This window comes from Bactrocera oleae, chromosome 6 (genome assembly GCF_042242935.1).
Source record: "Bactrocera oleae isolate idBacOlea1 chromosome 6, idBacOlea1, whole genome shotgun sequence".
In the NCBI taxonomy this organism is placed as follows: Eukaryota; Metazoa; Arthropoda; class Insecta; order Diptera; family Tephritidae; genus Bactrocera; species Bactrocera oleae.
Genome location: NC_091540.1, coordinates 50,324,456 through 50,342,024, shown reverse-complemented (window position 1 = coordinate 50,342,024; position 17,569 = coordinate 50,324,456). Strand labels below are relative to the sequence as shown.

The window sequence follows — 17,569 nt, the reverse complement described above, 5'->3', positions numbered from 1 at the left end:
AAAACTTACAGTGTACCTGGAATAATGCATTATAAGTAGTAGTTCAACTTTATTTCATTAAAAAAAATTTTTTTTTTGTTTTGCTATATTTAAAGTTTAACATTTTTCTGCTTTTCTATAGAGCCTCAGTTACTTGAAGGAAATCATATACGCATAAGCAATTCTATTCATCTGGAGGGCTGAGTAGGTTTTAAGAAATTTGCAATTCAGCTACTTTCATGCTATTATGGATATACTTACGATAGCTACTTGTCTGTACGCAATTAAATAGGTACTTTGTATTTGCGTTGTGCTAGTACTAAATTGTTATGCAAATACTCATATATATAAGCATTTAAATATATGTATGTATATATAATTGTATGCATGTATGAATGTATTTACTTTCCCACAATGATTGCGATTGTTTGCAAACACCAAAGCTGCCACACTCCACTGGCTTTTAAGCGATATAAACTAATATAAGTGCTCTATAACGCATGTAAATACTTATATATGTATTGTATATTCTATATGCACATATGTCTCTATGTAGTTTGCTCTTTGGCGCACAGATAAAAGTCACAAAGGCATCAAAGTATTAATTCACTTATGCGAAAAATGCACTGAACACTCGATTGTCTGCTAAATCGTCGGCTTAAATGTTTCGTTTGTCGCAACGGTTTCGTTGATTGATTTGAGTGGTCTGTTTTATTGGATTTCGCTTGTATGTGAACAATTTCGCACGATGGCGTCGTTGGAATTAAGGAAGTTAACTAATTTATTTAGTACACTTGAAAATTTTGATCGATGCAAATAAATTATAGAAGAGTTTATAATATGTACCATTCCTTTAAAAAATTTTAATATCAGTTATGATGACATCACAAACACTTTATGTTATGCTTTTAATATTTGAAGAAACTTCATTTATGCGTCTATAAATTAATAGCGTATGCTAATGATATTTAATATTTCATAAGCAAAATATCATAAATATCAAGGCTACATACCGAAGTCATGTTCTTAAATAAACATACTAATATACAAAAAAAAATCAATACTTAATAAATTGATAATTTTATAGCGATAACTTCTTGCGTATAAAGCATAATGATGACAATGGAATGTTTGTAATGCAGATTACCTTGAGCATGAAATGATGTCACTTACATATACCTTATATGTAAACATATTTATGTATGTAAGTACGTATGTTTGTGTGTACGATAGTGGTAAAATATGAAATTAAAAAGATATTATTTTCATAAAAATTACCACTGAGCTGTTTAGTGCTGTAAACTTCATTGTAAAATTAAGCAATCACAAAGTTATCAGCAGATGGGAAGCCTGTTAAATTTAACAGTCATTGATGTAAGTGATTCAACATCTGTTAAATACTCTCTTAAGGCTAATATTAGAACCTTGTTACACACAAAAATATTTGTATGCCCTGTAAAGTGTATGTTAAGTTTACCACGAAATTTGTAACGCCCTGAAGGAAAACTTTGAGACCCCATAAAGTTTATATGTATATAAATAGTCAGCGTGGCGAGCTGAGTCGATTTAGCCATGTCAGATAGATGGGCATGTATATATGCAAACTAATCCCTCAGTTTTTTAAACATCGATCTGAAATTTTGCACAGGTCCTTCTTCCGCAAGAAGCTGCTTATTGTCGGAATCTCCGATATCGGACCACTATGGGATATAATAATAAAATAACTTAGCTTGGATTATTGTTCAAGGCAACTCTATAATCTTCGAACAAATTGTTCAGATCGGTTCACTATAGCATATAGCATCCATACAAACTGATTGATTAAAATCAAATCAAATCAGATATAGATCTTCAAAAAAGAAGTAGTCTTAATTTGACTTCGAGGTCTTAAATGCAAACCGTTAGCCGATTACGTTTTTTGATTCAGTTAAACATATAATTCCTAGTTTTAAACACAAATTAGTTTCAGTAATGATCCGAGACTTTATGGACATGTGACAATTTCCTAAGTATTTGTTTAGGTTTTATAGTCCTACATTAGACGCTTGTAGCTCAGGAACAACTTTTTAAACTATGACATAATAAAAAATTATAAAAATTTTATCACCTTTTCAAAAATTAACTTGCAACAATTAACACAAAAATTTTGACGTTTCTTTGTTTTGAAAAAATTTATATTCTTACTAATTTTTTTCAGATTGAAAGTTTTTTATTTGTATTTTCTTAAGTTTAATATTTTTGCGATTGCTTTTTTTATTAATTTCGATTTTATTTTAAAATTTTTTTTGGAATTTTTATCTCTGAAACTGAATCGAGTTTTAAAGTTTCCATAGAAATTATTTATTTGAATCTCCATTATTAAATCTCCATTATTGTAATTTTTTCCAGTGCATAAGTCTAACAAAAATAATTGCAATTACTGCTATACACACATAGTATATATAATATGTATGTATTTTTATATAAGGGTGTCCGTTATTTTCGAAGTGAAGTTTCAGTTTTTCCCCTTAAAGCCAATGTAAACAAGCTCTTTAATTTCACTTTAAACCGTACATAATTATATTTCTATATACATGGGTTTTTTGATCTTTTGCATAAAATTTTTAGTCCTCAAACCAAAAAACTACAGCTTTGAAAACAGAATATTATAATACAAAATTAAGCGCTCTACAAAAGAGGTCTGGTTGGCTTTTTCCATAGAAATATTCCTGTAAAAGGTATATGCAGTTAAAATTATGAATCATATATAATATAATATAATATATTGTATTCATACAGTGCACCATGTCGTATGAGCAACGCAAAATTTATAATTCACTTGTATGGAGGATGCTCAGGTCATTTGAACTTCAACTGCATATAACTTTTAAAAGAGTAATTTTATGAAAAAAATCATGTAAATCTTCTTTGTGGAACGAAAATTTCTGTACCAGAATATTATTATTAATATATATTTAAGGTTGTAGGTTTTACATGTTAAATGCAGAATATCAAACATCTTATGTTATATATGTACATGGGAAAAGCCACATTATTTATGCACGGTTTAAATTGAAAATAAAAAATTTTGTTTATGTTGGATAATATTTTTTAAGGCAAAAACTGAAATTTTAGCGGGCGTCCACAAAAAAAAATTTGTTTGAGAAAAAAAGAACACCCTAATGTACAATATATATAACCACACGTCTATTCTAAACAATTCAGTGCCGCTAATCAGTCTACCGCTTGCTTGACAGCCCCGCCCTTAACTGTCTGGTCGACTGACAAACGTTGACAGCGCCAACTTATTTACATATACATACATTATACTAACATACATATGCATACATATAGGTATATGCATTGCTTGTTTTTCATATTTATATAAATATAAGTGCGGAGCCGCGCGTATTTTTAATTGATTCGAACTAGTTTTCATGTAATCATTTAATTATAATTTAATTAAATATGGTAATTGCAGTGCATATGCACTTTATATGTCTGAGTGTATGTGTGTTTGTGCCTGTGGGTGTTTTGTGTGGCACAATCTGTGTCAATGATCGTAGGCGCTGATCTCGCAAAGAAAGCATTTCCGGCTGTGAAATTCACTTGTTTGCGCAAATGCGCTCGAATTGAAGCGCATGCGGTCGTGCATTAGTATGTATGCGCAATTACTGTAAATTTTCAACACCCAGTCACAGGTGGGGTGAGCAAATTGAAAGCAAGCAAATAAAATGCATTAACATTTTCCGTCGAACACTCAATTCTTTACCGATTCCCTGAACTTGACCACAAAAGGCACAAGCCAGTTTACAGAAACTAAAAAACAAATGAAAATATTTGCAAGTTTTTTCACCGTTTTCTTCTTATTATTTTCTTGATTAATTTTGCTTAGTTTTCGCGCACAGCAAATTGAGCACTTATTTTTATAACTGCAACGAATGGTCTTAACATGCTGTCTATTTTAAAGGCAATACACCCTACATGACAACGACAACCAAAAGAGCAACAGCAAAAACCAATAACTACAACAACAATAGTCCGCATACATAACTGTGCATCAAGTGTTTTGCACCCGAGCACCTTGCCACTGCCTCTCCGTCCGACCGTCCGTCCGTCCGTCCGTTCGCCTGTCGGTCACTTGGTCACACACGATTTGCATTGGCGGCACGTTCAGCAGACGCTGTAACAACGGTTTGCTACAATTGCAACAACAACAATCACACTTTGATTGACGCATTAGCTAATGAGTAAATTCCCACCGCAGTCACAGCAGCAATTGAGCTTGTCTAATCGCTCGCCGCCCAACGTTTGCCTGGCACTTTTGCATGCGACAATTAAAATTAGAAACGCTCATGATTGCTACATCGAAAAACTGCTGAGAATTATTATTGGTTTAATTAAAGCTGGCGAAATTGAAAAGTTGACTGTCGTCGTAAGCAAATTATATCAATTTTAATTTGAAATTTTCTTTTTACTTGCCAAACAAGCAAATGAAGTGCTGATAGAGTCGAGAGTCTTTACTTGTAATGTGAACAGTGAATTGTTTAAAATTCTCCAGGGTTGCTTTCAGCTAATTACAAAATCTGTTAATCGGTAGTCTTTATTCTTTTAAATTTGTTTCTTTCCAACTAGACATAACAGTTTTCAGAATTGCATTACGCAACAAAATTTTGTCACGATCGCTGTATATAGAAAGTCACCATAGTAAAGGCGTAACTGCTTTGAATTCTTCTTCAATCCCTTCAAAGCTATCGGCTTAAAATGACTTACAGTTTTAGATAATAAAAGAGTCACCACCTGTTTATAACTCGTAATTCTATAAATTTAATTATTTCAAAAAAAATTAATATATAGACAAAGAACTAAAAACCTTTCAAGATCCTTACAGTTAATACTTTTGTGAGTCTTGTTACCAATTTTGAACGCTACATTGAATTCAAGTAGTAAAATTAAGAAAATGTTACAGCAACACTTCAAGAAGAAACATTTCAAAATGAAGTGGCTTTCAACAGTATACGTTAGAAAATAATTTTTCAGGAGAGTTGCCGCTTGTTTCATATCTTAACTCATTTAAATATGCGACATAAATATACGATATAATTATATTATTAATAATAAAAGGTCTAGCATCCTAATAGTTGAAAAAAAGTTTTAGAGGGTTGCCACCTGATTGAAATATACATATATTGCATACAAATAACAAAAAAATTAAAGAAATGTTGCAATATGTGACTGACATCAAATAGTTTGCGGAAAAATCTGATCTAATTTTGGTTGGAGATGCCACATTTTTGGAAATTTTTATTTAGGTATAAAATAAATTTAATATAATATTGCATTACACTATCGACATAAAATTAAATCTCAAAAAAGAAAATCGTATACCTCTATTATTTACGAAAGATTGCACCTCTACCGCGCCAAGTAGGACTTTGTCATTATTAATAATTCATTATTATTAATGTTAAACGTGATTAAAGATTTTTATCCACTTAGTCGCATATGCTTACTTTCCTGCCCACAACTTCATACAAATAATAATTTATGAACTGCATTTAGGTCATAACCTACTTGAATCGAATAAAAACAAGCAGTATAAGCTAAATGTCACACTGTCAGAGAGAAATATAAATTTAATTACATAGCATTTCTATTGCTTGGCGGAGAAAGTATGACCATATGTTCTTTGTATGGTTGTTTGGTAAAAACAGGTGTTCGAAAGTGACGTCTGACAGCTAGTGGTGGCGCTTGTGCCATAAAGCTTATTATATTGCCTAGTGGAAGGCAACTAAAGAATGTTTTAAAACCCTTGCAGGAAATGAAAAAAATTTAGTTGCTTCTACTTTTGTATAATTTGTTACTGGTTCAAACATTGACTCTAGAGAAAATATATGCGCAGAAGTAAGTATCAAACTCATGACCTAGGTTCTGGTTAATATATATAATCAAGTTTTTAAAAGTAAGATTCATTTACTTAAACCACAATTTTCGGATATGTCAATCTTTGAAAATATTCTCCTATTTCATGAATCCATTGAGAAACACTACATAAAATTTACTTGCTTTACTAAATTTTAGCATTTTAAATATATTTCAATTTTATACGTTTCCATCATTATCGAAATTTTAAGTATATAATTAAACCACAGTCAATTTCAAGCATAAAACCAAATATTCCGCATCACTGTCACACTAAGCCAATAAATAATCCACAATTGACCTCAATAAAAGTTATACATACATCAACCTACTTAACCATTGGCGCCACTAAGTAAGTCCTTTATAATGACAGCTTGAGACCACACACACTCGAGTCGACAACGAAGGACATCTCGCAAGTGCAATGCGCCTTGAACACTCGCCCAAGTGAAGCGGCTCAAGATGCAAATTACAATGAACCCGAAGTATTGGCGGAGTTGAGTGGAGCCAACCCACAGACTACACAGGCACTGTAAAAATTACATGTATATATACAGATATGTATAATATTTGTATGTGACTGCCCACGCAACCTTGGTTAGCTAGGTGTTTTGCTTTACACTCTCTCTCTCTCTTCCTCCCCGCACTACACCCAAAATCACTGCTGCAATTGAAGTGAGCGGCAGCTGTGGGCGTTTGACAGCAGAAATTGTTGTAAATCACTTAAGAGAGTCATAAATCGTCGGAAATTCGACACTTGACAAAAGCTAGCAATGAAACGTTGTGATTGTTATGGATGAAGATAAAATTGCTTATCGTGAACAGGCATCGCGCCTGTGCGTGTGTGTTGACTTCGCTCGTAAGCCAACGGCATGAGAAGGCGTAGTTTAAGTGTGAACTAAAGCAAATATGAAATAGATTAAAAATATTCGCAAAGGAAAAACTGAAGGTGTTGAATGTTTTTGCGTTTTTGTTGTTGTGTTTGATAAAATTAAGCGTAAAAATAATTGCAATGTAAGGTGTGGCATAAAGGCGCCACCTTTTCCACTGTCATATCTTATTCAACATGTCAACTGAAAAAATGCAAGACGAATAATATACAAAAATTACGGAGGCATATGGAAAGTTTGACAGATTTCCATTAAAAGACTAAATAGTTGTGGAGTTATACGAAAATTTTCTGCTTACGGCATACTTCAGTTGAGTTAGTTATATTTAGCGGATTGCAACAGTGATTTTTTTTACTTCTGTTTCACCATAATTTTTATTATTTATTATTTTCTTTCATAGCTACCGATTTTAGTTCCATTTGGATCTCATTTGTGTCAGAATTTACATGAATATCACAGCTTAATGTTGACTATGGCTTAGAGCACAATATACCATCAAATCAAATTTGACTCGGACTGGTACATTTAAACTGCACGCGCAAGCCGAACCGGCATCAGAGAAACAGCAGAAGAGCTCAGCATCTCTTATAGATCGACTTAACACATTTTGGTTAATGTTTTGGATATGAAGCTTGTCAATGCTAGACTCGTACCAAAAGACCTTAACCTTTTGCAAAAACGAAGTCGAGTAGAGGTCGCAAAAGATATGCTTGACAACGTAGCTATCTGATTGCGAGATGTGTGTTTATGAATATGACGTCGAAACTGTTCAACAATCTATCGAATGGCCCAAATGAGCAAAAACCGAAAAGAATAAAATTCACTGAAGGCACTGAAGCCCATCCCAGCCAAGGCTTATATTGGCTCAAAAGCAGCCTATTTCGGAGGCAGTAATACAGATTTGTAATAAACTAAATACGTTAAAATGTTTTTTTTTTTTTTGTTGTCAGTCACAACCGTCAAATGTATTCAATGCTGGCAAATATGAAATTATGAAACTATCTTACTGTTTCCAACCTAGCTTTTCGAGTTAGATTCAATAATAGTCCTAGTTTGACTTCCGACATTTTTTCACGCTTGAGAAATTAATTGAAAATTGTCATATGTGAATTCTATTCAGTAGTAAGAAGAGCTCTTTCATTGTTTTACACCTGACTCTACATTCCTTCCCCATTTTCCATCTAAATTCCTCTTAATGTTGTCAAGAAGATACAACTAGGCCATGCCACGAAGATACTGCAGCCAGTAGAATACTGCGAAATATCCGATAGATTCGAATGATACAATTAAAAACCAAAAATATTATTTTATATAAAAAAACGTACCTTGTCAGTTGCGGCGCCAACAACACCTTGTTAAGTACGCAAAATTCACAAAAATGAAACTAAAAAACACTTGTTGTTTACAATTTATAATCTGCTATTTTTAAGTTGCACTTGAAAATCTTTATACTCGCCCGTCAATGTAGCAGCGCATAACTTGAGCCGCGCCACTGCCTGCCTTGTTGCACGTCAAGGGCACTTGTGCACTACTCATGCAAAGGCACATGAATAGGTATGAATACACATTTATTTTAATTTAATTTGACTTTATTTAATACAATTTATTTAATTTATTTGTTTCACTTGTTTGCGCTACCAATGAGTTGGCAACAGAGGCTGGCAGGTGTTGGTTGTTGCTGCCGCGCACTGCCACAAGACAATTGCTCACGCGCACAGTTGCCTGCAACACGATAAATAATTGGGATTTATTTATAAATGAATCACGTTTTTATTTTTATTTTTTTAATCAGATTTTTAATTGTTATTTATTTTTATAATAGTTTTTTTATTTTTTTATTTTTCATTTTTGAACGTTTGAACATTTGACTTCTAACTTTTTATTTATTTATATTATTTTTTGAACTTTTTTATATTTTCCGTTTATTTTAGATTTCTTAAAATTTTTTTTATAATTTGTTTTTATTTTTTGAACTTTTTTAAAATATTCTGGTTATGTTAGATTTTTCAATTTCTTCAAATATTTTATATTTTATTGTTTTCTTCAGGTTTTCGTACTTTTTTCTATATGTTTTTTAGTTTTTTTTACTTGCAAATCTTGTATACATATTTGATTCTGCCGACAACACGAAAATAAAAAAAGAGTTAAGTCCAAATCATTTGTTGCTGTGTTTGTTTTTAAATGTTTTATTCTGACATTTGTTAGCATTAAAGCGCAATTGAAGCGCGTCAAACACAACAAAGCGCAAGCATAATACCTCTGAGCGAAGTAAAAAATCTCAAATCACTAAAAAAAAAACAGCAACAACAAAATTGAAATATGCAATAAAATTAAAAAAATTATAATATTCAACACAATCAATCAGCAACGGCGCGCGTTTAGTAATTGTAGCATGTATATCTGTCCGTCCGTGTGTCTGGCTGTGGGCAAGACAAGGTGGCGACGTCGGCGCCGCTGCTGAGGATACCCGCTGGCTATAATTACCAACAGAACACAATGCGAAACAGCAAATGGCAAAGGCGAAAACCGGCAGCGGTTCGCGATCTCGCGCGCTCTTTCGGCCGCTTCACCTTCGATCGGCGTTGCTTTGGCTCGTTAGCTAAATAAATGTGCGCACATACACACACGCAAATATACCTGCATGGCCTGTGATTTAGCTGCGCGCGGCATCTTGCGTCAATTCAATAGTAACGCGCGCGCCGATGCTCCCGTTAATGATCAGATATTTGTTGTTTTCGTTGTTGAATTTCACATTAATTCTTTTAATGTTGTTATGTTTATGTTTTATTGTTGCTGTTGTTTGGCGCAAATTTGGCCCGCAGCCAAACATAATGTTGTTAAACAAGGCCAGAGAGATATAAATATGAATAATTAAAGTAAAAGCTTTGGACTCACGCAAGCAGTCTAATCGCAATAGAGATATCGTATGCGAAAATATGACTTCAAATGCGGAAATTGAATCGAAGTTTTTATTGATAATTCAAATGTATAAAGGGAAACTACTTTCTTTGTGCCCATAATTTAAAATGGTGGTACATCAAATATCCATCGGAGAAGCATAAGACCTGATGTCTTCAAATTCATAGATAAGAATTATCAAGAAGTTCAAACCGAACAATTTTTACTTATTTTTACTGAGTAACTTGACTTGACTTGATTTCTCGTTCAACCATAGTAAAGCAATTACTATTTCTAAAATTTTGGGGTTGACCAACAAATATTGTTTTTTAGAGTCTCAGCAACAAATATCGTTTGACGTTTGACGATTTCTGTCACAAGCCGAGTAGCTATCCTGACGTCACTAAATTTACTCTCCATAATTATAGTTTGGATATGTTGAAGTAGTTTAGTGCTTTAAATTGTGTTTTTTAAGATATTTGAGAAATAGAATGCCCATATTTTATTTCAATATATAACTGGTATAAATCAAGTAGATTGAACCAGAACTGTCCTGAATTCCACTGTTCACTGAAAATTTTTCTTACATAGGTGCGTAAGCATACACACATAGCGAGTAGAGAACTGGCGAATCGAAGACGGCTAGTCTCGTTAGCCGCGTATGTATTTGTAACTTTGTAAGGCTTATGGATTTGAAGTAAAACTTTTTTATTATATTTATGTGTAAAACATTTTTTCCGTACAATGATTCACTTTTTTTACTCTTTTATAACTCGAGGTATATTCTCCTTTTTACTCTCTGCTTAAATATATTAAAATTCTTTGGAAATTTATTTCATAATATTTTGAAATAAATCGAAAACGGTTTGATTTAGAAACTTTCAAAGAGATATTTTGCGTATTAGATGGTTAGAGTTGCGTTAATTATTTTCAGAACATTATAATTTTTTTCTTTTACACTAAATAACTTTTAACTAAAAAAGCAAAATGTTTAAATTGTTTTATAGTAATGCCGAAAACTAATTTTTTATTTTTTACATTTCATTCAATTTATTATAAAAAGATTATTTAGAGAAAATATTTCATTAGTTCATAGTAAATTATTTTATTTTTTGCACACACAATAAGCACCCAAAGAAATTTTCACTAAGTCACTTTTCACTAAAAAAAAGTAAAATGTTTAAATTTTTTTTATAACTATGCGGGAACTAGCTGTTTATATTTTAAAACTCATTCAATTTATTAAAAAAAAAAATTATTTAGAAACAAAATTTCATAATATTTATCAACAACAATTTTAATTTTTGTAAAAACAAATATATTATAATATTTTAAAAAATTAATTATTTTCCAGCATAATACTTTTTTGCAAAATTTGTTGAAGCAAAGTTTCCATATTTATACCCATAAAAGGTATAAGTTACAAGAATATTATATACACAAATTGTATTATGCAGTGGAAAGAGACACACCTTCAAAGGCACTTTTGCACATAAAAACGTTAAAAATATCTATTTTCACTATTATTTATTCAATCTCTGCCGCTGTTTTCAAACAAAACGCCGCACAACGGCACAGCGTCGCTCGAGCGTGTACGCGCGTTGTAAGCCCGGAACTAGAATGAACTAAATCGAAACGAAATGAATCGCAACGAACTGAAACTGAAAGCCCCACAAACACAACTAATTCAAAATATGCTGGCGGAACAGCACGACTGATTGTATGTTTATGGTGGCGAAGCAGCGACGAAAAGAAGTTGTGCAAAATAAAAGCACACACAAGAGAGGCAAGGTAATAAGAAATAAAATAAAAACAAATCAAAAGTTACACGGCAAACCGAAAGTCAAATTGGGGTGTAGCAAAAGTGACAAGTGCTGCCAAGTTGCGCCGAAAGTAGCTGAATTTGAGCAGTGTAAAGTAGAAAACGATAAGAAACTTATACCAGAGAACGTAGATTATAGAGATATATCTACATTCTCTGCTTATATTTACTATGGGAGAGCGCTAACTAACAAAAACAATAACAACAATAATAGTATTAGTAATAAAAACTGGTTGTTGTTGTTGAAGTTGGCTCTGTGTGCATTTTAGTGCTGCTGAGCAATGTATTTTATTTTCACCTTTATTTGATTTTATAAGGAATGGTTACACAAAACAGAAAACGCAAAAATATCCCCTTTTAACTGTAATGTTAAGCGAATTTCCCTTTATTTCAGCATATTATTTCTATTTTTGTGTTTTTCTCTTTCCTTGTTTGCCGCTACTGCTTTCATTAGCTTTTCATGTTTTGTTGCTGTTGCTTTTTGCGCGATTCAACAAAATCAGCGATTGATTATGGCCAAGCGGCGTGCCGAGATAGCAGATACAAAGGCAGCACACTCGTAGATACAATAAAAACAAACACACGCTCATATATATACATACACGCATACACATATGCGTACATGCAAAAGCACTGAGAATTGCGCGGAAATGCTTGCGTTCGCCAGCGGATGTGTGAGTGTGTAAGTGTGTGTGTAAGTTTTGCCATATAACAAATATGTATGTGTATGTATATGTTCGCAAACAAGTAATTTACTTTATCTCATATTGATGTTTTCGTTTTTTCTTTGATTATTTTCTATTTACGTTTTCGTTTTGTTTTCACTCACTGTGTTGGATTATGAGCTGAAATGTTTCTCATTTGCTTTGCAGAATATTCTTTCGTGATTGTTTCGTTATGTTTTTGGCGTTTGAACTTGTAATGCTGTGCAACATGTGCTTGGCGTTTTGGGCAATTCTTTCAAATACTGACTGACTGACTGGCTGACTGAGTAACTAACACTAGAAATAAACAAAGTTTTCGGCAGCTGTTTTTGAATATGTAACGGGGTGGATTACATACATACTACAAGCATATATAAACATTAAGGAAAAGCGCGAGAGAGCGCATTATGTGTGATTTGAGAGAGTGATAATCGGTGTTGCCAGCTGCTATTAATTTTAGAAATAATCAACAAATGAAAAATGACAAACTATTGTATTTTTATATTTCATGCCCAAATTCTCTACAAATTCAATAAATTATTTATTAATTTAATGAAATATAAGAAAGTATTTATAAAGTCGAAATTTTAAATGTATACCTATTTTTTACAATTTCTTCATTTAGGGCCTAACTTTGAAGCGGTTGGCGTACATAATAATTTTATTTATTAAAGCATTACTTAATTTTAGAACTTCAATTTGCTCCCAAAACGTAGATCGTATGTACATACATACATATTAGAGCTCTTGGTATTCGACTAATCAACTAACCGGATAGGGCATTATTCGAATAATAATGTTCGGTTTGTACTATCCTTATAGTCGTAAGTTCGAATTGTATGTGTTCATTCAAAAAACCAAAAACAAATTTCATTTATTCAAATACTCGCAGCAGAGCAACGGTTCGAATAATCGCAGTTGAATGTTACGACTATTTGAAAAGTACTATTCGGTAAATATTCGTACGAACGGTTACAAACTGGATATTCGATTAATCGGGTTTCGGGTTATTCGAATAATTTTAATAATTTTAAGAGAGAACTTTTCGAGTTAATAGATAATTAGCAAAGGGTTCTCGAGCGCTCTGGAACATTCGTGTAAAACTTCATATGCGTTTTTCTCAAAGCTATAAAGCGCTTGGGGGCAACTTTCGAGAGACCATTGCCAATTTTACAATGGTAAAGAATAGAACCTATTTTTAATATTTAGTTCATAAAACTTACTAAGTTTGAAGTCTTCCACCTTGTTCGGTATTGTACCTACGTTCTTATCAAAATCGACCAGAAAATTTCCACCGCATTAAGAGTGAAGCTATATATTGCTTTAAAATGTTGGTCATTAAGCCAATATTTCCATCGCAATTATACTAAGGTATGACATTCTCACACAAGATTTCAAGATCATGCTCCGAATATACAAGAACTATAGCTATACAAGATAACCTTTTAACCAGCGAGCAATTCAAACCTGGAAATACTGCAACTAGAACAGTCTTTGATTTTGAGAACAGTAAGGCCACTATATGAGTTCTATTAAAAACGTAATTAAGGAATATATTTTGGAATATATCATGGCCATGATTAGCTAACAGTAACAACATAAGTCTCATTTAAACTTTTACTTTTACGTTTCATGGACCTCAGATGGAAGTTCTGTTACCCTTGCACGACAATTTTGCCTCCATGTTCATAACTGTGCGTCTCTTTTTGAGTGCACAACTTGTGAGAAATTCGAAAAAAATCCTTGTTTTCATATTTCGATAGGTTACACCTTTAAAAATCACGTACTAAAATTTTAAATCGATATCTGAATTAGTAATTTAAATTGTAGCCGGTATTTTCAATCTGTTCCATCAGTTGTTTAGAATTACCAGTTTTTTGATCTGATCAAAAATTAAATTTTAGCAGGCCAAAAATAACCGAAATTTGGATAAAATTCAACTATTAAAAAAAAACGCAACCTTTTGTAAATATTTTTTTTTTTTTGGTTTTTTCGATCGCAGATTATTGTGACGGTTTCTTCTGGTAGAGAACTTTGTTTTAGGTTTTATCACAGAGAAGCCGGAATCACTGTAGCAGTAGAGTACCTGTTTCATAGTGTCATCGGAGGTCATGTATAACTCGAAAAATATTAAATTTTTCAAAAATTGTACTGTGTTTTCTTAAAATATGTAAAAATATATCCTTACAATTTTGAAACAATTGATGCAGGAGTTTTATTTTTTTATTTCCAAAAAAACGTCTCTTTTAGGCTGTCACACTAGTTGGGCCTATATTGTCTTCTATATAATCAAACTTTACTTATAGGCATAAAATAAGGCGTACTTTGAATTACGGATATGTGAGAACCATTTGTTTGAGAACTGTAGAACTCTAGAACTTTAAACTCATAAAAACGAACTCGTGTGCTAAACATAAATTCAACTTTTCAAATTGTTAACAGAAATTTATTTGTTGAATATTCGTTAACTTTTATTTTCTTCTTTACAAATTAAAACGTTTTCAGTTTATTGCTTTTGTTCTAAAATCGAACATATTAGTGCGAGCCAACAAAAGCAAAAATCGACAACACCAGCAACAATTGAATAAGTCAATAAAAATTCAATGTGTTTGACAATTTATGCGCAAAATCTAAATATTTTTACATATATTTTCACATATATATATGTATGTATGTAGGTATATATGTATGTATATACATATCTGTTAACCATAAAAATTCGAACTTATCGCTATGGCAGTCATTCATAATTTGAATTTCGCGAAACTCTATACACTTTGTACTCGTTTTCTGTCTATTTAGCGTATCAGATAATTTATCTGAAACGCTTAATTAACAGTATCTGCCGCTGCCATGCATAAATATAGTACATATACCATATGATATCTATGCGCTGGTTGTTGTTGCTGTCACAGCATGGCGTTTAACTCAGAGTCATGTCGAATTTAAGTGATTATTAAATACTTCCAATGAGTAGAAATATATGCCATAGGCCGTTAGGCTAGTTGCAGGCTTGTTATTGTATATATGTATGTGTGTGGGTGTATGTTTATGCGATGTTTGCCGACCGGCGGTTGGCAGCGTGCACATAACAAATTTCACACTTTATTGGGGTCAAAAGTGACAGCGGCATAAAAACGGCAACAGGATGTGCTGGTGTGCGTACTTAAATACATGTGTGTGTGTCCGTGTGCATATATATATATATATATATATATATATATTAATGTCTTTAAACTAAACATTGAAGTGCGGAAAAAATACAAAATTAACAAAAATAAATTTAAGACTGCATATTACATATACATATGTATGTATGTACGCGCTGTTGGCTGCTTGAAGCTGCAACACTGCCTACTGCTACTGTGGCATTCGTTGCCTGGTTGCCACTGCATTTTGGTGACTAGTTAATTAACTGCATACACCAAACGACTCAGCAATTTTAGTATGAGTATTTATGAGCTGTTATTGTTGTTGTTGCAGCATAAATGCGCCGTGGCATGAATACAAAGTGACTTTTTATTATTAATTGTTGTTGTTGTTTTTTAATGGTTTCATTGCTGTTCCCTGGCTTTGCTGCTATGCGTGTGTGGATTTCCCGAACTTTTATCCTTTGTATGTGCATGTGTGTGTATTTCTTGTAAATAAAATGCCGTTAAAATTTACATAATACATTTTGAAGTGAAAAGAAAAATTCCATAATTTCATGCAAATAAACAAACAATTAATAACTGTACATTGCATTTGGTGTGCCCTCAATTAGCAGTGTAATCAATTATGTATGGTAATATGCTCTTTCATTTTACAAAAAAAAAAACAATAATGTATGCAGTATAGCGTCGGTTTTGAGTGGTTTATGGGTTATGCCGAAAGTCTTAAACGTCGAGGTAATAAATTATACTTTTTCTATTTTTATCTAGTAGCTAAACCTTGTGTTTGCTGTTATTGCACTTTTTTGAATTAAAATAAGAAGAAGACAAATCTAAAAAACTTTGAAAATTAAATTAAAGAAAATATATATAACTTCTATATATTTCTCTCTATCATTTTTTTTTAAATTTAGTAATTTTTTTAGTGGTTGTTAACCAAAAATTAAGAAAATATACTTAAAAAATTAAAAAAAAAATTGTAGTAAAATTCCAAAATCTGATATTTTCTGAGCATAATTTCTTTCTACTATTTTTTTTATATTGTCTAAATAATGTTGTTGTTGTTATTAAATTTTTTGAAATAAAATTTTTTTTATCAAAAATAAGAAAATTTCGCAAATAATCATAAAAAATTGCAAAATTTAATTTAAGAAATTTGATATAATTTTAAGAGATATATTTCAATTATTTATTTTAAAGTTTGTAAAATTATTTTTGTTGTTGTTAAGTAAAAAATTAAGATAAGATAAGATTTATATAAAACTAAATTTATATAAAACTAATGATATTAAAAATGATCACGTTTTAATATTTCATTTAGAATTATTTTGCAATTAAAAATATTGGTATAAAATTCCAAAATCCCAGATAATAAAGCCTAAAAACGATTTTCTTTCTATTTTTTGATTTTAACTCTTTTTTCTACGATAAATTTACTTCAAAAAAAAAAAATAAAAAATAAAAGCATGTCATAATATTTTGCAGCATCGTAAAGTATAAAATCCAGACGCATTTAATTGAAAATTACTGACGTCAAAAATTATAAAACGCAAAAACAACAAGAAAATCAAGTCATTATTCTTTGTAGGGAGGAAAATTTTTAAATGTGCTGGCGGGAAATATTACTTACATGCAAGCATACATACATACATTACTACATATAAACTCACATCTACACACACTTATATGTATATGTGCAATACTTACATATTTACAAACGTACTTAAGCACTTCACCAGCCATAAAAAATGAGATATTAAAGAGGAGCCGCATATAAAGGGAACTGCTCAAGCAGATAACCCAATAAGCATTGAGTTTGATGATTGATGTGATAAATAAATTGGCAATATAATAATTGTTTTTATTTAAAATATTATTTATATATTAATAAAATCAGTAAATATTTACTTTTAAATAAGAAAATGTTATTGATTATATATAATAGTAACTAATAAATATTTTTAGTCACGAACAAGCTCTCAGTTCAAGCATAGTTTTTGGCTACTAGATCACTCTAGCGTTCTTCAAGTAAGATGGTTGCCACTAAGGTAACAATAGATGTATTGCTCCGAAAGGCAGCCTCTATCAGTGAGGGGAGCATTCACTCTGACAGCAGAGCTGCAATACTAGCTCATTGTGCGTCAATGTTAGTCAAGGAATGTCTGTCACTATCGATAACATCAAGCTACTTCATTTTCAGATTCGTTTGGGTGCCTGGTCATAGTG

At 31.8% G+C, this 17,569-nt stretch overlaps 1 protein-coding gene and 1 long non-coding RNA gene across 6 annotated transcripts in view; both read right to left on the bottom strand.

Annotated features, from left to right (window-relative positions):
- Positions 1 to 17,569, bottom strand: part of Sarm (sterile alpha and armadillo motif) — a 113,619-nt gene that overhangs the window by 59,127 nt on the left and 36,923 nt on the right. The window contains exon 1 of one of the 5 annotated variants that reach the window (XM_036359198.2): positions 8,096 to 8,498. The exons of the other annotated variants lie outside the window; for them this stretch is intronic. The gene's annotated coding sequence lies outside the window, so the exon portion shown is untranslated. Of the gene's footprint in view, positions 1 to 8,095; positions 8,499 to 17,569 lie in introns of those variants that run through there. 5 annotated transcript variants of the gene reach the window in all.
- LOC138857928 (uncharacterized) lies at positions 8,640 to 11,705 on the bottom strand. The gene is made up of 2 exons (XR_011397153.1): positions 11,141 to 11,705; positions 8,640 to 8,885 (listed from the first exon to the last, which is right to left on the bottom strand). It is a non-coding gene; the product is annotated as an uncharacterized lncRNA (long non-coding RNA).